This window comes from Mus musculus, chromosome 4 (genome assembly GCF_000001635.26).
Source record: "Mus musculus strain C57BL/6J chromosome 4, GRCm38.p6 C57BL/6J".
Lineage (NCBI taxonomy): Eukaryota > Metazoa > Chordata > Mammalia > Rodentia > Muridae > Mus > Mus musculus.
The window spans coordinates 37,961,623-37,973,872 of record NC_000070.6 but is presented as its reverse complement, the minus strand read 5'-3'; the positions used below and the strand labels follow the sequence as shown (position 1 = coordinate 37,973,872).

At 39.2% G+C, this 12,250-nt stretch overlaps 1 pseudogene; it reads right to left on the bottom strand.

Moving 5' to 3' along the window:
- Gm12378 (predicted gene 12378) lies at positions 1,457–3,198 on the bottom strand (annotated as a pseudogene).
- Positions 3,199–12,250: the final 9,052 nt, after the last annotated feature.

Genomic DNA, 12,250 nt, shown 5'->3' with positions numbered 1-12,250 from the left:
CTGGTGGTTTCAAACCTAAATACTAAATCCCCAACTATGCACAGTGGGAATACTAATCTAATGAGAAAAAAATCTCAATTTCATCTTAATATATACCAAAACTTTTTGTGAAAAAAATTAAATTGAATAGAACTTTTCAAAAAATAATATTCAATACAGTAATAGATAGGGTTTGTATTCAATGAGACCTGAGATAGAAATGGACTTTTGCCATTATAGTTACTTCAAATCAACTTCAAAAACTAAGGCAGGTCTGGGAAAGAATGAGTCTTTAAATAACCATGATGCTTTTCTTACTAGTCCTGGAGTCCATTCAGTAGTCTGGCTGCAGTTCTACATCCTGTCCAGGTCCAGCAGAGTATGGTGGTGCAGAACAACTCCAGTCTGTGCAACTCATTTTCATTTCTCATGTTGGAAACTATTAAGACAACACCATTGTCCTTATCTTTAAATTGGGCCTCTCCCCCCGAGAAGGAAAGGGGGTCAAAAGAGGGCCACCGACACACCGATTCCAAGAACAACCACAGAATGTTCCAGCCCTAAGTCATCGACAATGTCCTGACCACACCCTGATACTACCAAGTTCCTGCTTCCCCGTGTAACTGCCTAAAGAATGTGCAATTCTATTGCCCCCCCCCCCCCACTGATAAGTACTTCCCCTTTTGCTTGTGCATTTAAGCCTTGGCCTTTCTCAGTACATTGGGGTCTTGATGCAATCCAGAACGTTTCCGTGTCGTTATTCGCACAAGACCCTCGTCTCTCTCTACCCCCCCCCCCCACTTGGTTCTTAGGAGAAGGTCCCCTGCAGACCCTCGAATAACTGGACCTGCTGGACGGGTCATTCTCATACTATTTTCAAGCTTTTAAAAAAATATGAAAACATAAAAGAACAATACACCCCTATACCCTGCTTCAATTTAACAGCATACAACATTAGAGATGCTAGTGAAGGGCTTCTGCCATTTCCTGCTGATGTCCCTGTTGATCTTCAACAGGAAATGGCACCATGATGGGCATTCCTTTCAGAAATAGTTTAAACAAGGACTGGAGGATGGGAAAATGACCTTGGCCAAGGTTTGCAAATGAGTAAAGGAAAACAGTCAGTAGGGTAGGGCCAGGAAGACAAAACTAAACAAAAACACAAAAGAGACAAGAATACAAAAAACAAACAAAAAAAAAAGAAAGAAAAAAGCAACAAACAACAAAATCAAAACCACAAACAAATAAAGAACAAACAACAAAATAAAAAACACAAACAAAATACAAAACTGAAAACACAAATCACAAAACCAAAAACAAAACCACAAACAAAAAACAAAACAAAACAACAAAAAAAAAACCAAATGAATAAGAAACAAAAACCAAAACACAAATAAAAAAAATTAACAACCAAAAATAGAAACAAAACCAAAAAGAACAAAACCCAAAACCCAAAACACAAACAAAAACAACATCCTCAACTCACCCTTCCTGAGGTATATTAGAAACAGCGATGGAAAAGAACAAGGATGGGAACCATAGCAACCAGGTGGATGTTGTTACAGTAAGTGACTGTGCAGGATTTCCCAGACCATCCTCTTCCTGAAGGTGGGCATGTGTTGCTGAGAAAAGGTCACAGGCTGGTCCCTAGTGATGTAATCTGCATATTTACAGGTAAACATTCCACAGTCACTCCCATTCAGTTGCAGAGGAATCTCCTCTGATGTCACACTGTACTGCTTCCACTCCAAAGGGTCCAGCTCAATGTTCCTGCGTGTCTTGCTCTCTTTTTGTAAACATTGGAAGATGGTCTCACAGATAGACTTCCCTGTCTGTCCCAGGGAATTGAGGTATACAATACTTCGTTTTCTTAAGTTGATTACTACCAGGCTCCAATGTACCATCTGGTGAATAGGCACCAAGATGAGTTATTTTTCAAAGAGATTGATGCCTCGAGTCCATCTTTTGACAGAACTGTAACCGCTATGCTTTAGCTTGGGGTAAAACAAAGTGCTAAAGACATGCAGAGCCGGGTAGCCTTGGTTTTCATTTCTCTCAACCAGAAGGTTCATGTAGAAATTGATGACCTCATCATTGAGCCACTGGCCGTTCTCCAGGGTCTGGATATCTCCTCTGCTGATTTGCAACTTGAATCTGGAACTTAGGATTTCCTCTTGGGGTCCTGGACCCAGTGCATTCCCAATTTCCTTCTCCATGCCCTCTGTAATATCAAGGATTTGATCCATTTCTCTGCCCTTTCCTTGGTCTGTAATAGGCTTTTTCTCTGCCACAAGTACTGCCACCTTGTTGGGGAGTAAGCTATTGCCGCTGCGGCTATCCAGGATGATCTGAGCCTGTGTTCCCGGCTCCAAGCTGTTTCCCCTTCTTCCTTCACCCTTTACACAACCTTTCTTCTCTGTAACAGATTTCTCCTCAGAACACCACTTCTCTCTCTCCTCTTGTGAAAGACATTCTTTTAGAGCAACAACAGTAGATGGTTCTCGATCTTTCTGAGTTGTTTCTGATCCATGACTGTCTTCCGACTCGCCCACTTTGATCTTCCGGGCGTTTGTAAGGATTCACTTAAGGTTTTGAAGCAACCTTCTGTACTTTTCCTTTTGGGGGCTTTGTTCATTTTCCCCCATGGTGGAATAGGGCCACTTGAGACCCTTGCCACCATCAGCAGGCTTCCTCCCAGTTTCAGCCTGCTCTGGAGTACCTTTGGTCAACTCTAGGGGTTTTAGTTGTTTTGGAGTCTCTCCCTGGGGTTTCTGTACCTGGCCCTTGCTAGGCTGTTCTCTCGGGAGCTGTAGGTCTTGAGGCTCCTGAGGAGTCTTCTTCTGAGCCTTGCCGGGCTCTTTAAATACCATCCCTGTTCCATTCTGGCATTTCCTTTTTTGACCTTGTCTCAAAGCTTCAGACTCTATCTCTGTCCCATTTTCATGCTGACATTTACGTTTTTGCCCTTTTCCTGAAGCTTTGGGCTTCATCTCCAACCTAGGCTGTTTAGATTACCACAATGACAACTGCTTGGGCTGCTTTTTTTGAGGTGTTGACTCCGGTATAGCACTGCCTTTCCAATTTCCAAGCGAAAGCAACCTTATGCCTAGCTCCGGGTGGGTACTCTCGGGTCGTTCACCCCTGATGTCTGAAAAATCACTTCTTCCAGTAGATGATTGGTCCGAAGTTGCAAACCTATGAGGCTCCTTTATAAACAGTTGACTTTGCAGGTCAGGGTCAGTCAAAAAATGGCGATAATTAAGCTGTCATTATCAGAGACCAATTGGTGAATAGTCAGTGGTTGGCAGTTCACCAGGGATCCACTCTGAAAAAGTTGGAGGAGTTCTAAGGATACTTCCTCAGAAGTATCCTTCTTGGCTGCTGTGAACAGCTAAATATCTAAACTTTGAAATTGAACTAATTGTCCTAGTTAATCACTAGTGAGACACCAGGCCTAAACCTAGCAGCTACCCCATCAGAGGCAACCTCTCAAATCATGTTTAACTCAAAGGGTTGCCCCTAGGCACAGCCTTCAAGGTTCCATAGCTGAGTGTGATGTCACCTGAAAGAACACTAAGCAACGTTTTTGTAGGGTGGAAGCCCTCCCCAACTCCAACTTGGTCCAGGGTTTCAAAGCACTCCCTTGCCCAAGTGGGAAGTTTGAATATATTGATACATATCTCAGTTCTTCCGCAGAGCACAAGGGTTACCTAAATCCTCTCAGCATAGTTCAGCTGGTCCTGACTAGTACATTTGTCTTTTAGGAAACTGTCCCATCATGGTCAATTATAGAAATTTAAGTGCCCTTCTAAATATCTTCTCACACACAATATGCTTGCTAATTACAAAGAATAAATCGAATTTTACAGTCTTAAAACCTAGTAGGTAGTGTAGTGTGACAAAACTTGTTTCTCCTCTGCATAGGGAACCCAGGACAGACCAAAATGCCCATACCACCAAAGTCCTACTTGGTGAACCGATAAGTTTTATTGGGGTTACATATAGGAATATGGGTGAAGGGTTACTTACAGGAGCAGAAATGACTCAAAAACTGCTGCATCGCCAAAGCCTACCCAGCATGGGTGACAGATCACAAAACCTGGGAACTTGAAGAAACTGCACAGCATGTAGATGGATCAAAGGGCTGGAGAATGTCCATCCCAGGTGTCTCAGTTGGTCTAAACTTCTTCCAGACAGTTGGTATGAGGGTTGCTCTTTTGAGAGACTTCTTTGTAGCTCAGCTTCCTTACATCATAGAGGGACTCTCTCAGCTTTTATTGCTCTCTGGCAGGGAAGGAGACTAGTGAATCTCATCAATTTCAGGGACCATTTTGAGATCTTTTGTTGCCTTCCTGCCTGAGGGGCTTCCTTTCATAGGGAATGAAGAGTGGAATGGTTCAGTGTTTCAATACTGGAGGAAACTTGTGAAACTGAAACCATTTCACCAAGGATCAATCTCAAAGAGAATAAATGAAATATCATCATTGTCAATAGGATCCATTGAGAAAGATACATCACTGCTTCGGTTACAATCCTAGCGATAACACAAACCCTGAACATCTCCCTAGAAAACAGTAGGCAGAATTCAACTGTAGCTGTAGTTACAGAGGTGGGTATTTTCTGTGGGTCCTGGAATCTGAACTCCAGCCACCATGATTAAATAGCAAGCACTTTACCCTGTGGTTCGTTTCATACACACGCACACACACACCACCACACACACATTTGATCTACTCTCAAAGGTATGGAGATATTTTTATAAAAATGTGACAAAAGAGTTGAGACACAAATTGTTTCCTTTTTTGCACTGAAAATATTAACAAAATGTGCACATTTATCTATACCAATGTTTTACTGTAAGGAAAAAAAGTGTACTTTTTTTTCTGTAAAATGTTTGAATTTCTTGTGATTGCTATTTTCTCAGATATCATTTTCTTTTTACCAGGCCACTTTCTCTTCTTTCTAATTACACCATAAAGGGATTTGTTCCCATACCAAGAAAAAAACTTGAAACTACCACATTAGTCTTACACCTCTCAATAAGCTAGCAGGGCTGCCTTTGTGATAGTGAACATTGAGTTTAGAGGATACATTTCTTGTGCTAGGCTTGTAAAAACAAAATCGTTTTTAGGTTGCATAAGCCCTGAAGAAATTACTCTATCTTGAATGTACCCTGTCAGGCAGCCTGAGATAGACCACCTCCTGGTACCAGTTGAGCTACTCTTCAAATAACTGCTGAATGTTGCAAAATATTTCAGTGCCTCAGCTATTCCTATGAAGTGATCATGGGTCACAAGATTACACAGGCTAATGGTTAAGTTCTACTTTTTACAAACTGCCTGCTTGCTTGCATGACTGAGGTTTCTGCTGGGCATGTCACTAAATAAAGCCTTGCCTACTCTGGGAGAAGATTTGAGTTGCTTTGGCTGCCCAGTATTGTTACTTTTCAGGTTTGCCATATAATCCTCTAGCTTGAAATAGCCGGGGTCTTATCTATAGAATTCTCTCTTTGTTGGCTCAGGTTAGTCTTCTTTTAATAAAAATGCCTCTTATTTACTGAAAGTAAAAATAATAAAAAAATAAAAAATAATAATTACAATGTTGCTGGCATCCTTAAAGTTTAAGGAAACAATTTATTACAAATAAAATTTTTAGTGCAGAAACCTCTTACATAGAACTTTATTCTGCAAGAGAAATTTTTAATTGTAAAATACCTTTTTGTAAAATATGCCTTTCCTGTCATGAATTTTCTGCAACTAAATGATGTCAGGAATGGTTAAAACTTTTTGTTCATCCTGCTTTTCGAAATAATTTATCTTAAGATAAAGAAAATATATTTCATGCAATTTCTGGATCATATAATTAGTGATTCAATAATTTTTAATTTATATTATTTATTATTAAAAGTAAGAAAAATGCTTACAACATCTTATGAGTAGTAGGAAGAAAAATCAGAGTAAGGACACCTTTGGATTATTTCTGTTCTTAAAAAGTAACAGTAAAGCCACATGGCTTTGAAAATTGTACCTTTCCCTTTTAATAAAAGAAGTTTTGAAAAATTACTATATTACAAGTGCTGTTTCTGTTACTACAGCCTCATTAGCCAAATTCAAAGAAATGAAAAGATGAGACTAATTATTATTGACATCATTGATATTGAAGAAATGATGCTGAAAATTTATACAGTAGATAAAGGGAAAATTGGCATCTTCTTCAATTTGTATAAATATGAAAACCATTAGAACTTCACATTGACTGGGACCTCACAAAACTATGGAAGGCACACTTAGCTTGTATGGTAACAAAAAGAAAAATATGTATGATTCAATAAATGGTTGAGAAGCACCTACAGAAATGTTCAACATCCTTAGTCATCAGGGAAATGAAAATCAAAATAACCCTGAGATTCCACCTCATACCATTCAGAATGGCTGAGAATAAAAACTCAGGTGACAGCAGATCCTGATGAGGATGTGGAGAAAGAGGAACACTCCTGCATTGTTGGTGGGATTGCAAACTGGTACATCCACTCTGGAAAGAATTCTGGCAGTGTCTCAGAAAATTGGATATAGTATTACCTGAGGACCCAGCTATACCACTCCTGGGCATATATCCAAAAGATTCTTTAACATATAATAAGGACACATTCTCTACTATGTTCATAGCAACCTTATTTATAATATCCAGAAACTGGAAAAAACCCAGATAGCCTACAACAGACAAATGAATACAGAAAATGTACATTTCCACAGTGGAGTACTACTCAGCTATTAAAAACAATGACTTGTGTCTTGGATATTCTGAGCTTTAGGGCTTATATTCACTTATCGGTGAGAGCATACTATGTGTGTTATTTCGTGACTGGGTTACCTCACTCAGGATGATATTTTCTAGTTCCATCCATTTGTCTACGATTTTTTTTAAATAGCAGAGTAGTACTCTATTGTGTAAATTTATTACATTTTCTATATCCAATCCTCTTTTGGAGGGCATATGGTTTCTTTCCAGCTTTTGGCAACTATAAATAAGGCTTCTATGAACATAGTAAAGCATGTGTACATGATATATATTGGAGAATCTTTTGGGTGTATGCTCAGGAATGGTATAACTGGATCCTCAGGAAATACTCTGTCTGATTTTCTTTGGAACCACCAGACTGAATTCCACAGTGGTTGTACTAGCTTACAATCTCACCATCAACAGAGGAGTGTTTCTCTCTCCACATCGTCATGAGTTTCTGCTTTCACTTGGGTTTTCCCAAGATAAAATTCACAGACCATATGAAGGTCAAGAAGAAGGAAGACTGAAGTGTGGATACTTTGGTCTTTCTTAGTAGGGGGAACAAAATACTCAAAGGAGGAAATTTGGAGACAAAGTGTTGAGCAAAGACTGAAGTAAAGGCCATCTAGAGACTACCCCACCCGAGGCTACATCCCATATATAGACACCACACCCAGAAACTATTGAGGATGCCAAAAAGTGTTTGCTGACAGGAGACTGATATAGCTGTCTCCTGAGAAGCTCTGTCAGATCCTAACAAATACAAAGGCTGATGCTTGCAGCCAACCATTGAACTGAGCTTGGGAGACCCTGAAGGAGGAGTTGGAGATGGGACTAAAGGAGCTAAGGGGGTTTGCACCCCATAGGAAGAACAAAAATATCAACCAGCCAGACCCCCCACCAGCCAGAGCTCCTAAAGACTAAACTACTAACCGAAGAGTATACATGGAGATACCCATAGCTCCAGCTGCATTTGTAGCAGAGGATGGGCTTGTTGGGCATCAATGCCCAACAAGAGGCCTTTGGTCCTGGGAAGGTTTGATGCCCCAGTGTAAGAGAGTGCAAGGGCAGGGAGGCCAGAGTGGGTGAGTAGGTGTGGGAGGGCACCTTCATAGAAACAGGGGGAGGAATGATGGTAGAGAGAATTTCTGGAGAGAAAACTGGGAAAGAGGATCACATTTGAAATGTAAATGAATAAAATATCCAATAAAACAAACAAACAAAAACAACAACAAAAACAATTACGTTATTCAATTTGCAGACTAATGGATCCAACTTGAAAATATCATCCTTAGTGAGATAACACAATTACACATGGTATGCAATCACTGATAAGTGAATATTAGCACAAAAGCTTGGGATACGCAAGATAAAATTCACAGACCACAGGAAGCTCAAGAAGAAGGAAGACCAAAGTGTGGGTGTTTCAGTCCTTCTTAGAAGGTGTAACAAAATACTTGGGGAGCAAATGTGGAGACAAAGTATTGAGCAGAGACTGGTGGAAATGTCATGCAGAGAATTCCCCACCTGGAGATACATCCTATATACAGTCACCAAACTCATACACTATTGTGGATGCCAAGAATTGCATGCTGGCATGAGCCTGATATAGCTGTCTCCTGAGAGTCTTTGCCAGATCCTAACAAATACAGAGGCAGATGCTCACAGCCAACCATGGAACTGAGCACTGGGTCCCCAATGGTGGAATTAGAGAAAGGACTGAAAGAGCTTAAGGGGTTTGCAACCCCATAGGAAGAACAACAATATCAACCAACCAGATATCCCAGGATCTAAACCACCAACCAAGGAGTACACATGGAGGAACCCATGACTAAAGCTGCATATGTAGCACAGAATGGCCTTGCTGGGCATCAGAGGGAGAAGAGGACCTTTGTCTCATGAAGGCTTAGTGTCCCAGAGTAGGGGAATACGAGGGTGAGTAGTCGGGAGGGCATGGGTGGGTGGGTGTACACCCTCATAGAACAGGAAGAGGAGGATGGCATAGGGGGTTGCTGGAGCTACAATTGTGAAAGGGGATAACATTTGAAATGTTTATAAATAAAATATCCAATAAAAATAAATACGTAAATTTTTTCACATGAAAAGGTTTGGTATTGTATTTTATAATCAGAGAGCCAGTCTTCACAATAGTCATAATAGGCTATCTTTGAAAATTAAGAAGTAGTATTTTTTATGAATTAATTTTTAGGCTTGCATAATTAGAACTAGGTGGGGTTAAGAAGTAGTATAGCTATGTTTCAACAAATAGATTGTGGTGCTTTTCACTAGCCACATGAGGCTCATCAATTCTGTATTAGAAATAAGTACCTCCACATAGAGAGGTATAATGCTTTGATTTGATAATTACAATAACTCCTAGATTTCTTTTCACTTCACTAAATATTGGAATATAATAAGAATTTGGGCACTAATCCTATTCCCATGCCATTTAAAGTAAAAAAAAAAAAAATCTATACTTTATAATTAATCTAATGTTCTAGAAATAACTAGTTACCTGATACTGCAACAATCACGGCATGGTATTCAAACCATACATAATCTTTATTGAGGGCAATGGAATATCAATACTGAAAATGCTTTTTGTCCTACTTAGATAAATGGTGGAAGCCTCATTCCATGAATGAAATTCTATGAGAGAACTTTGCCTTTCCTTGGATATGTAAAAGAGGCTAATAATTAAAGTTACTCTTTGTTTCATAATACTGGAATTTTCTTTTCACCTGTTGAGTAAATCTCCAGGTTTTATCCTTTTTTTATTTCTAGGATAAATACATGGACCCATGTTAATGTAACTAAGGATCACAGATAGTAAGAGGAGGCACAGTAGAAAACATACAATGATTCTCTCTGAGATAAATATTTTTTAATAAATACTAATCATGTTTCTATTACACTTTGTGATGTAAAAATATCTAAGGAATTTAAAACTTCTCATATCTATTATTCTCATACTTTGTGTTTTTCAATAAGGTATATATATATACACATACATATATAAATATATGTATGTATTATTATATATATATAATAGTCATAGCGTGTCTATGCATAAGTTTAAGGACAGCATATACCAATCTAAATTTCATATAAAAGCTCAACTTAGATCTTGACTTTGAATTTAATAAATAATAAAGGAAATTAAATGTGTTTAAATAAGCTTCATGAAAGAGGCAAACTTTTTTAATTCTATCAATGAAATTAGAAGCAGTATTGTTCTTACTGATTAATTAGGCTATACTAATTAGAAACTTAAGATCTTTAAAATATATCACAAAATATATAACACTGTTATATATCTTAACAATAGGTTTTCTACTAAATCAGTTGTGTATTTTTATATACTTTATACAACTTTTATCACCATAAAAACCTTTCCTGGAGATAAGGTTAGAAAAAAATATATAGAATAAGGAAAATTTATTTGTAGACTGTTCGGTCAGCTGATATTGAATTTAAATGGGAATTAAGGAAAAAAGACATACTATCTGATACTGAAACACATTTTAACAGGACTGTAGACTTTTTTTGTGTTTTTTTTTTTCATAATTAAGGTACTGAAACACATCTTACAGAATATAGAAGCCCATAACAAGGAACTATAAACTTAACTAATTTTGACTCCCTTAAATAGATCCTTGATGCATATATATTTCATTTCGTTCTACCCTAAGCTGATTTCTCGGAAGACCACTTGACAAGCCCTTATACTCTAGCTCAGCCTGTATCAGCACTCCCATGTTGTGGGAAGCCACATTTGCCATTGCAAGGTGGCGCTGGCTACCGCTGGCCACCACGCATACGTAGGCAGTAAAGTTTTTTTGCCAAGATGAGGTTTTGAGAATTAACCAAAGTTAACCAATCAGATGAGAGGGAAGTTAACCAATCAGATGTAGGCATGCAAATGAGGTGGTAAGCATAACCCAAGCAAAACCAATCTGGGTGTGAGACACGCCTCTCCTAGACCTATATAAGTAGCACCAGTTCTGGGCTTGGGGTCACTTCGCCTCTGCAATCAAGCTCTCCCAATAAACGTGTGTGGAAGGATCCTGTTGTAGCATCTTTCTTGCTGGCCAGTCGGGCGCGCGCAAGAAGTGGTGCCAAAAACCCGGGAAAAGAAACATCTTCAGACACAAGCGAAGACCCCCTGCTACAGGGAGGATTCAGAACTGTATCGCAGGGAAGGGGCGGTTAATAAAGTGTTCCGGTAAAACAGACTGCTGAAAAGGATCTGGCATGGATTCAGAACTCTTCAGCTGGGGAACGGTGATACCGGTAAGTATAGAGAAATTAATGTGAGTCTCTGAGATGCATGCTCCCTTATGAAATAGATCCGATTATTGTCGCTGGGGTTGTGCTGCTTGCTATCTTTCTTGCCTTGATTTTATGCCATTGCATTAATTGTCATCGCACAAAATGTAAAGATACAAAAGATAGTATAAAAAATAAAAAGCAGAAAATTAAGTCAATTTACCCTCCTCTTGAGGACTCTGAGTTGTTAGAATTGTCTAGCTTAGAGGATTCAGAATTATCAGCAGGGGAGGAGGAAGATTTGAAGGAGACTGCTGCAGAGTATGAGGCAGAAAGATCTGGTCCAATAGGGAGGAGTTTCGGTGCTTCCCCACCTATTCTGCCTTATGCAGATAAGAAAGCAATTGGCAATGGTCACTCTTTTTGCACTCCTAGAGGGTTGCGAAAAATATTTCAGGCTTTTCTTGTTTTTCAGAATCATGCTCAACAGCGATATTTTGAGCCAATATAGCATAAACAGGTGAAAGAGTTAGCAGAGTCAGTAAGGACCTATGGAGTTAATGCCTCATTTACTCAGTCCCAAAATTGATAGACTGACTCACAATGCCATGACTCCTTTTGATTGGATGAGTGTGGTAAAGGCATGTCTTACAATGGGAGAGTATCTAGATTGGAAGTCTATATGGCATGATCTGTGTTTGAGTCAGGCCCTTGCTAATGCTACTGCAGGGCAACCAGCACGGAGCTTTGAAATGCTTACAGGTCAGGGTATATGGACAAACAATCAATTAGCATACCTAGTGCAGGTCTATGATCAAATCAATCAGGCAGCAGTGAAAGCTTGGAAAGCATTGCCTAAGAGGAGAGGTATCTGGTAATTTGACAAAAATTATTCAGGGAAATAATGAGCTGTTCTCTGAATTTGTAGCTTGCATGATGAAAGTGGCAGGACACATATTTAGTGATTCTGAGGCCGCAATGCCATTAATTGAACAATTAGTTTACAAGCAATGTACCAAAGAATGCAGAAATGCTATCACGCCATGGAAAGGGAAAGGACTACAAGCATGGATGAAAGCCTGTAGAGAAATAGGAGGACCCCTTTCAAATGCAGGGCTGGCTGCTGCAGTTTTGATGGCGCAAACAAAAGAAATAACCTGCTATAATTGTGGACAAACAGGTCATATACAAAAGCAGTGTACAAAGGGTAGAAAGAGTAGGT